Genomic DNA, 15,159 nt, shown 5'->3' on the forward strand with positions numbered 1-15,159 from the left:
TAACGCAAAAAACCATGAGAAAATTTTTTATCCTTATTTAAGTTGTGGCAATGTGAATTCAATTTCTCTTGAGACATGTGAACTTTACTTGTTTAAGTATGGAATTGATCAGAGTTACAAGTGTTAGGTAAAGCATGGGGAGACACCTGAAGATGTGAATAATAGTAGTTGAGGGTATATGGAAAGTTGTTCATCATCGTCATCTTTTGACACAAATGCATATGAAGCTGACTATCTTGAAGAATTGGTTGATGCAATGGAAGAGGAATTTGAGAATTTTCTAGAGAAGTTAGAAAGGTTGAAACCTGAGCAGAGACACCTTTGTACGAGGGTTGGATTGAGTTCACTCTATTGTTTACTGTATTAGAATTGTACAACTTGAAAGCAACAAGTAGGTAGAGTGATATAAGTTTTTCAAGCTTGCTCTCTCTAATCAAGCTAATGCTGCTGAAGAATAACAAGCTTTTGGGTTGTCTATATGATGCAAAGAAGGTGTTACGTATAGTTGGCCTGAGCTATAAAAAGATGTATGCTTACCCTAACGATTGTATTTTGTTGAGGAATGAATATGAAGAGCTAACCCACTGTCTTAAGTGTGAGACATCACATTATAAGCAAAGTGGGAAGAGTTCGAAGAAGGTAATGTGGTATTTTCATATTATTCCAAGATTTAGGTATTTGTATAGCATACGTCAAGAGGCAAAGAATTTAACATGGCTATAATGCAAAATAGTGGCGTATCCACCATAGGTGATAGCATGCACATTTCCAGTGCGAAAGATAAAAAACCCATTTATGCAAAAATGTGTTACTTTGGGGTAATTGAGCACATTTAGGAGTTAGATTACATCTTGTTTCAAGTTCCAGTCTTCGGTTGTAAGTGGGTTAAATATAAGAATGGGGTAGATGTCGATGACTTTAGGTTGATTAGGGTGAATCTAAATAAGGAAGATTTTATAGAGGATCCTTCATTTTTCCTTCCTAAGCCAAACAAGTTTTTTATGTCTATGATCCAGATAATAAGGGATGATCTATTATTTTGTGGAGTAACAAGGAAGTTGAAGAAATGGAAGATGCAAAAAATGGGCAAAGTTGAAGAAATGATGAGGTTGAAGTTGATCCTTATGGCCACGATATAATGAGTCCTAAGCAAGGACTGGAAATATGTCAGAAGCTTTTAAAGTACTTCCAGCAATGTGGTGCTGATAAGAACACATTATTCATAGTGACTTATTGTGAAGGGCAAGTTACTTTATGATGCTTCACTTTAATTTATTCAAAATTTAATTATTTATATGACACTTCCTAATTGTAATTTTTGTCATAAGGGATATTGGATATTACTTGTGATCAATCCAACTTTAAGGAGGGTATGGTACATTGACCTTTTTTGTAGTGGCTATCCTTCTAACAGACCGCATATTAGGGAAATGATTAATTAGTAAGTTGATTAATTTTTTTGCGTATATGTATGTAATTTGTTCTTTTTTGTATGAATATTTCTCATGTTAAGTTTTCTATTTCATGTTAGGGCCATTGTCATGTACTGCATTGATGTTGATCAACAATTTCAACAACTAGTAAAGGGCAGTGGTCAGTTTGATATAGCAACATCATGGACAGTTATTAAGGTATATGTATTTATTATTAATTATGTTAGCAATGTCACTATATAGGTCATGTCATATTATTAATTAACTATTCAGTTTTTTTATCCATTGTATGATTGTAGTGCTAAGAGCAAGTAGACAAAGTCAGGGATTGTGGGTACATTGTTATGAAATTCATGAAGGACATAATCTAACATGCTCCAACTAGAATTCTTTCGAATGATGTAATATATATTGTCTTCCTATTCATTAATATTATATTAATTTTTATCAATAAACATGATTTTGATTTGTTGTTATTGCATATAGTACTATGAGGATGCATACTATGACATGTACACTCATTCTCAAATGGAAGAAGTCCTTGAAGAGTTAGCACATGGTATTTTTGAAGCATGGTTTAGTTTTAACAGCTAGCAATAGTGATAGTTAGGAAACTTAGGCAAATTTTAGGATTTGGAACTTTATGTTTTAGCCACTAATTGGTTTAATTCAATCATTTCAAGTTGTATATATGTTTTTTATGGGAATTCATTATACATTTATGTATATATGTGACTATTATTAGATGGAATTTGTGTCTGGGTGCTAGAATATTGTTTTGTAATTTACAATGCAGGGAGGTTGCTAGAAATGCAATCTACCCATTGCAAAATATTAGGTCATAATATTCAACAGTTTTGAAAAAAAACTGTTGAATATGATAACCAATAATACAGTAAAAATTATTCAATAGTTGTGTCATAGAACTACTGAATAATTACATATATTTAATGGTTATAAGTGAATAATCGTTGAATAATAACAAATTATTTAGTAGTTTTTTAGTCTAGAACTGTTGAATATTATCTCTCGCAATTTCTCATTTCCAAATTGCAATAACTTATTCAACAGTTTTGGACTAAAAACCATTGAATAAATTAATAATATTTAAGGTTAAAAATCATTAAATAAAGGGTCCTAGAATATTCAGCGCCAGATTACTCAATGGTTCATAACCACTAAATAGTAAGGAAAATAACCATTTTATATTGGGAAGAATGACAATTAAGGACCTTCTAAGAACCTTAATCCCAATTACGGATTGTGAAATTTTGAAATCTTAGTTAAGGACTATGGTCCTTAATTGTGATAAAAAAATGTAATTTGTGAGGTGGGATTCACTAACGCAATTTGGGAATTCACTAACCCAACTTGGAAAAATTACTAACGTATATTGTGAAAACATGAAACCTCACTTGGAAATGGAATGTTTAACAAAAAGCGCCATTTGAAAATTTACTAACTAGACTTGAAAAAATTTCTAACGTGTATTGTGAAAAAATAAAACCCTACTTGAGAATCATTAATAAAAAGTGACTTGTCCAAATTAGTATTTTTTATTAAACAATCGATTCCCAAGTGGAGTTTTATGTTTTCACAATATACTTAGAAATTTTTTCAAGTCAAGTTAGTGGATTCTCAAGTGGCACTTTTTGTTAAAAAATTGATTTTCAGGTGGGGTTTCATATTTTCACAATATAAGTTACAATTTTTCTCAAGTTGGGTTAGTGAATTCTTAAGTGGGGATAATGAATGCCACCTCACAAACTATATTTTTTTATCTCTAAATCATAGTAATTCAGGGCTTAACCCTCAAGAATTACTAACAATAGGGTTTTATAAAGGAAATTTCTCAAAATCTTTCCATGGGAATCCCAATCTCAATAGTTCAAATCTCAAACATAATTTAGGAACTCCAAACCAAAGTTTTGAAAACAAACTGGAAGCTTGGAAATCAATTGGGGCCCAAATAATGAGTTTTAAAACTCAAAACAGAGGTGTGTCCTCTCTGTGCCATGTGCTGTGGCGTGAGGCATCGTGCGCACGACGCATTGCACAAAATTTGATAGATCAGTGCTGTCATTTGATAGCCTAGGAAGTGAACTTCCGGTGTGTCTCAAATCTCCGTCCAACGTTCGATTGAGGTGGTTTCAGTGTCTGCACGGAGCTTTCTCCTAGCTCTAGCTAATGGCACCATTTTCACATTCAAGCTCATTTTCTATAAGAAGTTGGACACAAAAACCCAATTTGACACATTTTCACAAAATTTTCCAAATGGGGTGTCCCAACTCAACCACACATGCCAATAGCATAACCAACCCTCTGACCACACTGAATGGACTCTTGAAGATTCGTGCAACACACCACACACAATCAAACACATTTATTTCACAAAATCACCACTCAACCCTAATTTTTTCAAAATACAAAGGGGGAGGAAAAGTTGCACAAAATCAACTATTTCATTCATATTTCTCAAAAATATATGTGTTCCTACTTGCACAAGTATTTTGGCCTTATCTATGGGTTCTTAACAAACACTCACTAACCTAGGGCACAAAATACATTAGTTAAACACAAAATCATACAAATAGCACACCAATCATGACAATGGCTCCTAGTTGGCAATTACATTAACAAATACACATGTAAATAGTAAAAGAAAGGCATATAGAGGATTACTCCACCAATCCTAAGCCTCTACATGTATTCCCTGACTCGAAACTGATGAGCTAGGTCTTGAAAATATTGAGAATTGAGGGGTGAGTACAACCACTCAGTAACCAAGTTTTACTTAACCTATACAGTTGCATATCAATCGTAAATAGATGCAATTAGGCAAATAAACACATATTACACATAGCACTAGGCCACGGTTCACAAAACTAACAACCATGTGACTGGGCTTGCCACAAAACACTATATCATGTTATTTTGTAAAAACATAACTCAGGTGATAGAACACATTTGTTACCCACTTTTATTTGTCAATTAGGACCATTTTATTAATGATTTATCACCTTCAAGTGCACACATTGCATTAGATTTGGAACTTTGCCTAAGTTTCTAATATCAGTGCACTAGGGGCATTTTGGTCCAAAAAATGAACTTTTGAGAAAATGTACAAGAAAAATTGACAAAGTGCATTTTATGTCCAGTTGATGAATGGTGAAATTATATTTTTAAAATTCATTTTAGTTTGGGAGTAATTAAATAAAAAAGTCAACACTTTCTTAAGTGTCTTAGTTTGTCCTAGTTTTTGGTTTGCCTTTGTGTGAAAATTTTTATATAATTTTGTGCAGCCTAAAACTTGGTTAATTTAATAAATTCTCCCTTCTAATTATGAATTTAATTCTGGACATGAATTAGATTTTATTATATCATATGCTATTTAATTGAATTATGTGATTTATGTGACATAGGTGGCATGTGACTTGTGCATCAATTGGGCAATTGAGGTCAACACTCCTTGAGGACAATGGCTGATGGTTTGCACGTGAATTATGATTATTTTGAGGGATTAGATCAGCTAAAATGATGTGGATGACACATGGGAAATTAGGCACACATTGGAATCATCTACAAACCAATAGGAAGTTGCCACCTTGCAAGTGTGACAAGGCTCCCATTTACATTTTAATTTCTTTTTCCTTATTTTAATTAAGCTTCAGCTGATGGGAGACACCAAGGAGCACGCCATTTTAAGTCTCAAATGGGATCCAACACATATCTCATTCATCTTCCACATTCTCTCTCTCTTGTTCATAGTGTTCTTCATTTTCTCTCTTTTGTTCTTCATTTTCCAGCACCCTAACCTCCATTTTCAGCCACCAAACCTCCACAAAACTCATACCATTCTTCTCCTCTCTTCATTTTCGTTCCATCCCTTCCATTTTCACAAGGATTGAAGCTCATTTCCATCATTCAAGAGCTATGGAGTTTGGCCTTCACAAGCAATCACTAGGGTTCTTGAAGATGAAGATTGGCTAAGTTTCTTTGTGGAATCCTAGAGAGATGAAGATGGAGGATGAGTCTTGAGCTTCAAATTGGCTAAGTTCTTTTGTTTCCTATCCTCTTCTCTTTTTACTAGATGGTTAGATTCCTTAATCTAGGGTCTAATCATCTTAGCTTATAAATTCTAATTTGAATTTGATGTTGATGTAAAGAGAGAGGATTGTTTCATTTAATTTCTTCCTTGGACAGCCATGACTGAATTTTGCCACTCTTTGTTTGGCACATAATCTTGTGTTTTTCAATTAGTGAATTTCTTGTGTTAATATTGCATAATCTTGTGGTGTTAATGCTTGTGTTGTTGAGTAGCTTGACATAATCTTGTGGTTGCTCAATTTATGTGTTTGACCATGGCTGTTGAGAGAGGATTTTGAATGAATCACTTGGCTAATGTCTTCACCAATTGGTTAATTGAACTAGGGACTTTAATCTAAGACCTAGGGAGGTTAGCTAATTAGGTTAATTGGCTTAGGATAATTTTCTTAAGTCATGACAGCTTTAGTCAAGAGGAAAGGGAAGCTAAACTTAGCCTAATCATGAGAAGATAATGAGTCCAAAATCAACTAATCTCTAGGGTTCCATTATTGTAAAAAGGGAAGTTCATTTCACTCACTTTCACTAGCATTTTAATTACTTGCATATTAGGTAATTAGTTTAGATAATTAGCTAGATAACTAAATTCCTACAAACTTTGGTTGATTTATTTCACTAGATAACTTTCAATTAGACTTAAAACCATTCCTTGGGAGATGACCTAGGGTTGGCCCTATATTGCATTAGGGTTAGCTTTAGTGTAATTTTGAGGATAAGCGACTAATTTCCTATCAAAATTTTGGCGCCGTTGCCGGGGAATGGTTTAAGTTTAATTCTAAGGTTGTTTAGTACTTAATTTATATTTTTAGTGTTCCTGAAAATTTTTTGAAAAATTATAAAAATTTGTGTTTTGTGTTTTGTTTAGTGTTTTTTGTGTGTTTTGAGTGTTTTTATTCTGTTTTGAAAAAGAAAAAAAAATTAATGCAATTTTCGTTGGTTTGGTGTAGAGCTGAAAATACTCTGTTTCTAGTGTCTCTGTCTGAAATTGAAAAATTAACTGGGAATGAGTCTGAGGGAATTTGAACTTGAAATTTATTTCATTGAAAGCTCTATATCCTAGCTTCACTTTAAAATTGGTTTGGTCAATTTTGGACGTGGGAAGTGTCCTGTGGAAATTTTACAATCTAACAAGGTCCAGGGAGCCATTACAGAGGATTTCCAAAACCCTGTTTCAATTTTGAGTTAGCATATCTTCCTCTTTGTGCGTTCAAATTGATTGATTCCAGTTTCATTTTTCTTATCGCTGTCTTATCTTTGTTTCTTGTGTTTAGGATTTTCTTCAATTTTTCCATTTTCCTATTTGAAAGTTTGTTAGAAGCTCTGAAGGTCTTCTGGACGAAATCCTGTTTCTCCAGACTTGAGGACCAACTTGTGAAAAATTCTGGGAACGATTGGGCAGGATTTTTAATCTAAAATTTTTATATAATTTTCCTGTATATCTCTTGTGTTTCTCATAAAAGTTTCAGGGGAATTTATCATGTGGATTTGCTGATAGAAAATTCACAAGTTCACTGTCTCCAGAGAGCCTACTGTGCGAATTCCAGAATTGCCAAAGCTTCTTGATTGAGCATTTCTAACTCTCTTTCTACTTGTTTGGTGTTATTTTTTTTCATTTTGTTGCTATTGAGTTTAATAAAAAAAATTATTTCTCTTGCTTTTGTGTGTTTTGAATTGTTTCATGTTGATTTGCATTTTAGTTTAGCTTGTTCTTTGTTCTTAATTTTCTTGAGCTTGATTAGTGCATGACCCGAAGAAAACATACCTCTTTTGTTGAATTAGATCCAGAAATTGAAAGGACTATTTCTAGATTGAGAAGATCACAACCTATTCTTGATTCTCATTTGGTTTGTAATTCAACAATGGAAGGTATCTTAGGACATGAGCATGTGCATAATGAGGGCCATGGGAATGGGAATGAGAATTTGCATGATGATGGCCATGTTAATAATGAATTTGAAGGCTTGCATAACCCTAGAGAGGAGAGGAGCATTAGGCAATTAACTCAACCTAATTGGCATGATAATCCTTATGGCTTATATGTTCCTCCTACTAATGTTCAATTTGAAATTAAATCCTCCTTGATTAATGCATTGCCTAAATTTCATGGGTTACCAGGAGAGGATTGTCATAGGTTTTTGCATACTTTCCTATTGGTTTGTGATACTATGAAGCCTATGCATGTAAATGTTGATGATGTTCAAGCTAAGGCTTTTGTATTTTCTCTTGAAGGTTTAGCAAAGGAATGGTATTTCAACTACCCTTCTTATGTGAAAGTGAGCACATGGGCTGAGCTAAGAAGACTCTTCTTAGATAAATTCTTTCCAAATTCCAAGGTCACCAATTTGAGAAAGCAAATCTATGGGGTCCAACAAGGAGAGGATGAGAGTCTCTATGAGTATTGGACTAGATTCCAAGGCCTTTTGGCTAAATGCCCACACCATCAAATTTCTAGTGAGAATTTAGTCCAATATTTCTATGAGGGCTTGATTCCAAGAGACAAAGTTAACATTGATGCCGCTAGTGGTGGATGCTTGATTGACCTCACTTCCTTAAAGGCTTGGGAACTAATTGACAAGATGGCTTCAAGTGGTGCTCAATACTCTACAAGGGAAAAGAGAAATGTGAATATGGTAGGTTCCTCAGTTCTTAATGATTCATATGTGGACTTGCTAGCTGCCAAGATTGGGAGAATGTTGGCTCCACAAATATCTCAAGTGAGCAATGTAAGTACTTCTCAAGCACTTGTCCCTTATTCTTGTACTTTTTGTGACTCACCTATGCATGTAGAAAGCAATTGTCCTATTAAGTTTGAACAAGTAAATGCTATCTACAATGGAAAACAATCCTATGGTGGGAGGCAAGGGCAAGGAGCTTATTCTAATACTTACAACCCTTCATGGAGAGACCATCCTAATTTCTCCTATTCAAATCCAAATGTGGCTTTACAAGACAATCAACAAAGAGGATCCTATCAAAACACCTTTGGCCGTGACCCTCCACCTCATTTGTCTCAAGGTAGCTCTTCTCAAAGCTACAATCCAAGTGGTAATTCTCTTACACCTTCTTCTAATTCTTATAGTGATAGGAGGCTTGTTCCAATTGAGAGTTCTTCTAATTCGAACTCTTCTAATGATGTGAATGTGTTACGTAAGCAGTTGATTGAAATGAACTCTTTGTATAAAAACATGTATGATGGCTTAGGGAACAAGGTAGAGAGTATGGGTAACAAGTGTGAGAACATGAACTCTAAAATTGATGCCCTTACTTCTCAAATGAATATGCTTGCTAACCAATTAAGTGCAGCCAATGCTCAAGCCTCTACATTACCATCCAACACCGTTGCTAATCCTAAAGCTAATCTTAATGCTATCACATTGAGGAGTGGCAAGGAGTTGGGAGAAAGAGTACAAGAAGACAAAAGACAAGGGAAGGCCGAGAAGCCCTCTTTAAATTCTTCAATTGATGTTAATGTTTCTAGTTCTTCTTTTGCTCCTAATGATGCATCTTTTTGTAGAGATGATGAGGATGAAAACATTGAGGAGATCATATGTGAGCAACCACCATCTAAGGTGGAAAAGGGGACTATGGCCGAGTTGTTTAGTAAGGAAAAAGAGGGAGAGGCCGAGCAAAGTGAAACAAGAAAGGAGAGTTCAAGGAAGGAAGAAGGAAAGCAAAGTCAAGAGATTATGAAGAAGCTTCCTTTTCCACAAGCACAAGTGGTCCCTAAGCAAGTAAAGGGACAATTTGATCAAGAGGTATATGATTTCTTCCACAAGATTCATGTTAATGTACCCTTGATGGATGTAGTTAAGAACTTTCCTAAGTATGCCAAATTTTTGAAAGATTGTTGTACAAATAAAAGAAAATTTAGGCCTAATGCAAGGGTACAATTACCCTCATCTGTGAGTGCTATCATGAAGCCTCAACTCCCTATAAAATGTGAGGACCCCGGTTCCTTCACAATTCCATGCAAGATTGGCAACACACATTTTTCTCATGCATTGATAGACTTAGGTGCAGCCATTAATGTTATGCCTCTTTCAATTTATCATGCCTTGAGTCTTGATTGCATGCATAAGACACCTATGATATGCCAATTAGCGGATAGAAGTGTTAGAAGACCACATGGAGTAGTAGAAGACTTGTTGGTTTGTGTTAAAGGTCTATTATTTCCTGTGGATTTCTATGTGCTTGATATGTCAAAAGAAGGGAGTGGGGATGATATTTTGATTTTAGGAAGGCCATTTATGAGGACTGCCCGTACATTGATTGACATGGAAAAAGGTAGTTTGATTTTGAAATGTGGAGAGGATCATGTTATTTTTAATATATATGAAGCAATGAAACATCCTTTTGAGGATTATTCTTTGTTAGGTGTAAGTTCCATTGAGTTATTGCTTCATGATGCTTGTGAGTCTCACATGCTTGATTCTTTCTCACATGTTGATGATGATTTGTCTCTTGTTACTACTACATGTATTGATGGATGTAGTTGTCCTATTTGTTTAGAGATTGATGCATGCTTGAATGATGCAACTACTTCTTCTCATGATTTGTTTAAAATATCTCCTATGCTTGATCTTGAAATGCTTGAGAAGGGTATATCTTCTTGTGTTGTAGGTACTAAAGCCATTAAGGCCGAATCTATGAGTTTTTCTCCACTCGAGCTTGATGTTCTTAGGATTCCCAAGCTATTGGAGGAAAATTCTACACTTTCACATGTCGAGGCCGTGGCTCAAGTCCAAGCACTTGAGGACAAGTTGCAAGAAAAGGGGGAGGCTGTAAAGAAAGAAGAGGAGAAATCAAAAACAAGTGAGAAGCCTAAAAGACAAGATAGTACCATGGAATATTCCACCAAATTAGACTTGAAGAAGCTCATTCCCTCTTGTGTAGAGCCACCTACCTTGGAGTTGAAGCCTTTACCATCCAATCTCAAGTATGCATATCTCATTGAGAATGAGAAGCTTCCGGTAATAATTTCTAACTCTTTATCTCTTGAGGAAGAAAATGCATTACTTGATGTGTTGAGAAAGAACATACATGCTATTGGTTGGACTTTGGCTGACATTCCTGGTATTGACCCTATTGTGTGCACACATAAAATTTTTCTTGAGGACAATGCTAAGCCCATTAGGCAACCACAAAGGAGACTTAACCCATTGATTTTAGATGTGGTAAAGAAAGAGGTTGTTAAGCTACTTAGTGCTGGGATCATCTATCCTATAGCTGACAGTGAGTGGGTGTCTCCAACCCAAGTTGTACCTAAGAAAGGGGGGATTACTGTGGTAAAAAATGAGAAAGGAGAGCTTGTTCCAACTAGAGTTCAAAATGCTTGGAGAGTGTGCATAGACTATAGGAAGCTCAATAATGTGACTAGGAAGGACCATTTTCCTTTGCCTTTTATTGATCAAATGCTTGAGAGATTGGCTTCCAAGTCCCATTATTGCTTCCTAGATGGGTTTAGTGGGTATTTTCAGATTCCTATAGCTCCTAGTGACCAAGATAAGACTACCTTTACATGCCCCTTTGGTACATTTGCCTATAGGAGGATGCCTTTTGGTCTTTGCAATGCACCTGGTACTTTTCAAAGATGCATGATGTCCATATTTTGTGATTTTATTGAACATTGCATGGAAGTCTTTATGGATGATTTTACTGTGTATGGTGAGTCCTTTGATTCATGCTTGCATTCTTTAGATAAAGTGCTTGGTAGGTGCATTGAAAAGAAGCTTGTGCTTAACTTTGAAAAATGCCATTTCATGGTAGATAAAGGAATTGTTTTAGGCCATTTGATTTCTTCCAATGGCATAGAGGTGGATAAGGCCAAAGTAGATGTGATTGCTTCTTTGCCATATCCTGTTTGTTTGAAAGATTTGAGATCATTTTTGGGACATGCAGGCTTTTATAGGAGATTTATAAAGGGGTTTAGTGAAATTGCTTTGCCTATGTCTAAACTCTTACAAAAAGATGTTGATTTTGTTTTTGATGATGCTTGCAAAAGGAGTTTTGACACTTTGAAAAGCATGCTCATTTCCCCTCCCATTCTTAAAGCCCCAAATTGGTCTTTACCTTTTGAGTTGTCATGTGATGCTTCTAATTTTGCTGTGGGAGCTATGCTTGGTCAAAGAGAGGGCAAGTTATCATATGTGATTGCTTATGCATCTAGGACCCTAGATTCAGCTCAGGTTAATTACACCACAACTGAGAAAGAGTTGTTTGCTATTGTTTTTGCACTTGATAAATTTAGATCATATCTTCTTAACTCTAAAGTTGTTGTGTACACTGACCATGCTGCTGTGAGGTACTTGTTTAAGAAGACAGATTCTAAGCCTCGCTTGATTCGATGGGTGATCTTAATGCAAGAATTTGATGTGGAGATAAGGGATAGGAGTGGTTCTACCAATCAAGTAGCGGATCATTTGTCTAGACTACCTCATTTAAAAGCTACTATGGTAAACTCTAACCCTACTATTCCTTGTGATTCATTTCCTGATGAGGCATTGTGTGCCATTTCATCTAAGCCTCCATGGTATGCCTCTTTTGCTAACTATATTGAGTGTAGAGTCTTGCCTCCTTGTGCTTCACGTTTTGCCATTGAAAAATTGAAAAGAGAGTCTAGATTTTACATTTGGGAACCACCTTTGATGTGGAAGATTTGTAGTGATAAAGTGATTAGGAGGTGTGTTGATGATGTTGATGTGCCTTCTGTTCTTGAATTTTGTCACTCTCATGCATGTGGTGGTCATTTTAGCTCAAATAAGACAGCTAGGAAGGTTTTAGATTGTGGATTGTATTGGCCTAGCTTGTTTAAAGACTCTTATGAATTTTGTAAAGCATGCTTGAAATGTCAAAAGGTTAGTAGTTGGGGTAAGAGACATGAAATGCCTCAACAACCCATTTTATTTTGTGAGATTTTTGATGTTTGGGGCATTGACTTCATGGGTCCCTTTCCACCATCCTTTAGTTTTGAGTACATATTACTTGGTGTTGATTATGTTTCAAAGTGGATTGAAGCCATTCCTACTAGAACTTGTGATGCTAAGATTGTTTTGAAGTTTCTCAAATCTAATATTTTTTGTAGGTATGGAGTTCCTAAGGCCTTGGTAAGTGACCAAGGATCCCACTTTTGCAATAAGATGATGAAGGCTCTCTTGGCTAAATATGGAGTGCATCACAAAATCTCTACACCATATCATCCCCAAACTAATGGCCAAGCCGAAGTATCAAATAGAGAAGTCAAGAAAATCCTAACCAAGGTGGTGAACACAAATAGGAAGGATTGGTCTTTACACTTGGAGGATGCTTTGTGGGCTTATCGGACCGCTTATAAGACTCCCATTGGCATGTCTCCTTTTCGATTGGTGTATGGAAAGGCTTGCCACCTCCCTGTGGAGATAGAGCATAGGGCCTATTGGGCCATCAAGAAACTAAACTTGGATTTCCATCTTTCGGCTAAGGAGAGATTTCTTCAAATGCAAGAACTTGAGGAGCTTAGGTTGGATGCCTATGAGTCTTCTAGAATCTATAAGGAGAAAACAAGGATCCTTCATGACAAGCTAATCTTGAGGAAAAGTTCCAAGAAGGAGATCAAGTCCTCTTGTTCCAAACAAGGTTTATTCATAAGCATGCCAAGTTGAAGTCTAAGTGGAGAGGGACCATATTTAGTGACCAAGGTGTTTCCCTATGGGGTTTTGCAACTCTTGAATAAAGCCACGGGTTCCACTATGCAAATCAATGGTCACCTATGCAAGCTCTACAAAGATGCCAAATCACTTCAAAAGGAGGAGGACTTCTCTCAACATGTTTTTGAACCACCATGATAAGGTTGTATCTCTCTAACCTTGAGCTTTTACCTTCCTTTAATTGATATATTTAATGATAGGTATAGTTCAAGTGTGGGGGAGATGAACCTAGTAGGAAAATTAGAGTTTATTTGCTTTATTTGACTTCTTTGTTTTGTGTTTTAGTTTGAAAAAAAAAAATATCTGCACCACACTTTTGTTATGCATTCATTATTGATCTCACCTTATTTTATCACTAGTCTATACATACATTGAGGACAATGCATGATTTAAGTGTGGGGGAGAGAAATAAACATTTTGTTTTGTTTGTTTGGTTTTGTTTGGTTTTGCAAAAAAAAAATTCAAAAAAAAAATTTCTTTGTTTTGTTTTGTTTGAGGTTACTTAATTACCTAGCTCTTGAATGGATATTTTGATTCTTGAGATGTGGTAATTTTTAGGATTGAATAGGTGTGAAATGAACATTCTTTTACCTTGAATTAATGGATTAGAGTGGCATATTACCCATTCATGGAAGAGGCTAAACACTCATGTGTGATTAATTCCTTAGTGATGTTACCCTCTAGAATTTGTTTCACTTCTTAATTAAGACCATATATCTTGCACTTGTTTGATAGGAGATGAGAGATGGCATTCATAAAAAATAGCCAAGAGCCAAATAGCCAACCTATTATTATTTATTATCCTTTGTTAGCCACTTTGAGCCTTTGGTTTGATTCTTTAAAAAAAATATATATATTCACCCTATTTTTCCCCAAGGAATGCATGTTACACTTTTATATGTCTTTTTAATATTCATTGCATGTCCTAAATCAAATGAGTGGATGCCTATTATCATTTCTCTATCCATTACTTCCATTGTTTTCAAAGAGTTAGGGGCAACAAAAAAAAAAACAACAAAGATAGATTTGAAAAAAAAAATTAGTCAAAAAGAAAAGAAATAAAGTTGCTAGAAAAAGAAAAAAAAAGAAGAAAAAAAAAAGAAAAGAAAGAAAAAAAATAAAAATAAAAATAAAAAGTTGCCTAGCTCATCCATTCCATTTGTTTTATTATTTCTTATCATTTCTTTCCATCCTCATTGTGTTAAGGTGTTCACTCAATTGAGTTAGGTTATGCTTTGCATATTAAGGGGATATATCTTGATTTAGCATTATTTTGATGCTAACCCTATTTTTTTTATATACATGCATTTCTTAGACATCCTTTCATTACCTATATCACAACCTAATAAAGTCCATTTGATTCTTGATTGCAAGTGCTATTTAGTGATGGAGAAGTAGAAGGGTTACAAATTCATAGTAGGGTTTATCCTAAGAAATTTTGAGTGAAATTTAATACCTTATACACTTTGAGTGATGAGAGCAAACACTTAACCTAGAGAGGCTTACTCTTTGACATTGATTCTTGGTAAGGGTTTGTTTGTGATGTGCATAATTCTTTCGTAATTATTGCCACATTGATTGATAATTTGTAGAAGTTCATGAGCTAGTATTTTAGTGACTTGAAACAATGTTTTTCTCTTATTTCTTTGTCTTATAGTTTCTTTTGGGACCTTTTTCACTTGATTTTGCCCGGAGTGCAAAAGCTAAGTGGGGGAATTGATAGAACACATTTGTTACCCACTTTTATTTGTCAATTAGGACCATTTTATTAATGATTTATCACCTTCAAGTGCACACATTGCATTAGATTTGGAACTTTGCCTAAGTTTCTAATATCAGTGCACTAGGGGCATTTTGGTCCAAAAAATGAACTTTTGAGAAAATGTACAAGAAAAATTGACAAAGTGCATTTTATGTCCAGTTGATGAATGGTGAAATTA

At 35.1% G+C, this 15,159-nt stretch overlaps 1 non-coding gene across 1 annotated transcript; it reads right to left on the bottom strand.

Moving 5' to 3' along the window:
- Positions 1-7,876: 7,876 nt before the first annotated feature.
- LOC129319107 (small nucleolar RNA R71) lies at positions 7,877-7,983 on the bottom strand. Its single transcript, XR_008595419.1, has one exon. It is a non-coding gene; the product is annotated as a small nucleolar RNA R71 (small nucleolar RNA).
- Between the last annotated feature and the right edge of the window lie 7,176 nt (positions 7,984-15,159).

The sequence above is a fragment of the Prosopis cineraria genome, unplaced genomic scaffold (assembly GCF_029017545.1).
Source record: "Prosopis cineraria cultivar Desert tree isolate PC_DT_omini unplaced genomic scaffold, ASM2901754v1 PC8, whole genome shotgun sequence".
Lineage (NCBI taxonomy): Eukaryota > Viridiplantae > Streptophyta > Magnoliopsida > Fabales > Fabaceae > Prosopis > Prosopis cineraria.